Here is a 2659-nt window from a genome sequence, read left to right as displayed (position 1 = left end):
ATATATATATATATATATATATATATATATATATATATATATATATATATATATAGGGAGAGGTTCATTTGAGAAATTGTAAGTATTTGAGAAGTAAAAAAATGATCTTAGTCCTTTATACTGTCAAGATTGGTCAAACATTATGGCTTTAACCGGTCAAGATTTGCGCTTTGACTGGTCATGCGAAAAATAGCAAGGTAGTTTCGTAACTCTTATAAATATACGACAAATAAGTGTATATGTGAACCCATAAGTGCATATGTTAATCCATAGTTGATATGCGAATCAGTTAATTAGTTCATATGTGAATAACACGAGTTCACATATGCACTTGTTTTGCCGTCTATTTGTAAACGTTAGAAAACTACCTCTCTATCTTACGCATACCATGTGAGGAATTATCCTCCAGTCAAAACTGCAAATCTTGACTAGGTGAAAAGCTATAATCACTTATCTACTTCTCAAACACTTATCACCTCTCAAATGAACCTATGACTATATATATATATATATATATATATACTTGGGATCACGTGAGACCAGCATGTTTTCGTGAGACCCGTGAGACCAACTTATTACACTTGAAACTTCACAGCAAAATGCTGTGAAGGTAACCTTCACAGTGTTTTTGCTGTGAAGTTTCAAGTGTAAAAATGTGGTCTCACGGGACTCATGAAAACAGTCTGGTCTCACGTGAACCCAACCCTATATATATATATATACTTGGGATCACGTGAAACCAACCTGTTTTCATAAGACCCATGCGACCACTTGTTTACACTTGAAACTTCACAGCAGAACACTGTGAAAGTAATCTTCACAGTTTTTTGTTGTGAAAGATTGGATTTTTTTTCACCTTCACTGTGTTCTACTATGAAGTTTCGAGTGTCAAAAAGTGGTCTCACGGGTCTCATGAAAACAGTGTGGTCTAACATGAACCCAGCCCTATGTGTGTGTGTGTGTATGTATATGGAACATTCTTTTAGTAATTCATGAAATTGTGATAACCTTGAGAAATAGTGCATCAGATGTTATTTTATATTTTTTTTTCAACTGAAAGTAGGACTTAGAATACTGTTGGACATATATTTGTTTCACAATGTGAACATTTTAGCATGTTTGTGAAACAAAAGTTACACATAAATTTTTTCATATTGTGAACCGTATAGATATGAAGTAAACACATTGTGGAGTAAATATATATTTATCAATACATTAAATGTTAGCCGTAGATAAGAAAAAGTCATGTCAAAAAATACTTTAAGATAAATTTCTCACGGTTGTTACAATATATAAAGTTCTCAAATTATTAAAATTATGCAAAAAAAATACTTTAACATAAAGTTTTCGCGATTATAAAATGTATCATAATGTGTATTTTTGTTATTTTATGAAATGTATCACAATATGTATTTTTGTTGCTTTATAAAGGGTATCATATCATGCATCTTAGTATTTATCATGAGTATTACAGTGAGTATCATTTATACGTGTTTTGTTTAACATACATGCTTTTTTAGATATCATAGTGTGTATCTTCTATTCATATGGTGTTCACCATAATAAGGTTCCCCTAAGAGAGGTGAGAGGTGAGAGCAGAGAAAAAAAAATTAAAATGCCTAAAATACCTTTCAATTAGATCTTTGAGTCAAAATTACCAAAGTTGTTAATTTCCTAATTTATTATTTGATTTATGGCCGAGATTAAATTTCACGATTATCATAAATTAATAAGTTTTTATTTTAAATAGCCATATATATTGAATCAATCTTAAATTTCCCATGTATGTATCATGGGCCACATAACAATTTGAAAATAGGGAAAATTTGTTTTCCCTACAATTTGAAGTTTCTATCATGATATAATTATGGTATGTTTCACATGTCAAGAGATTGACAATTGATTCAGAGAATTGGTGCCATTGGTTTATTAATTTTAAGGATTTTCATCAAAATTTTTTTTTTAAAAAAAATATCAAATATATTAATAAAATAGTTATTTTTTCAACTTTCTTTCAAAATAACCACATGGATCGTCCTAAGGCATATTGACCATAGGGGGCGATCCATCATTCTTTGACCCAAAAAAGTATATATATATATATATATATATATATATATATATATATTATTAATATATTTGATATTTTTTAAATTTTTTGTTTTGATGAAAATCCCTAAAATTAATAAACCAATGGCACCAATTCTCTGAATCAATTTTCAATCTCTTTGACATGTGAAACATACAATAATTGTACCATGATAGAAACTTCACATTGTAGGGCAAACAAATTTTCCCCATTTTCAAATTGTTATGTGGTCCATGATACATACATGGGAAATTTAAGATTGATTCAATATATATGGCTATTTAAAATAAAAACTTATTAATTTTAATGGGAAACTTATATATATATATATATATATATATATATTCTTTACTGATTTTGGGGGACCCCATGTATCTGATTTGGGGGACAAAACATCTAGTTTGTCTTGAATAGGGGGATCGCCCACACCTTTACCCCAGGATCTTCCCCGGGGGGCGATCCAACCCTCCAAGTTTGTAACACCCCATACCACACATTGCATGTAACACATATTTCATATGAAAGAAATACATGTTTATATAGAACTCAGGTCCCTTAGTACAAGAAATT

This window comes from Cynara cardunculus (genome assembly GCF_001531365.2).
Source record: "Cynara cardunculus var. scolymus isolate 2C chromosome LG 12, CcrdV1, whole genome shotgun sequence".
Taxonomy (NCBI): domain Eukaryota; kingdom Viridiplantae; phylum Streptophyta; class Magnoliopsida; order Asterales; family Asteraceae; genus Cynara; species Cynara cardunculus.
The sequence above is the reverse complement of the archived record's forward strand: the minus strand, read 5'-3'. Positions refer to the sequence as shown.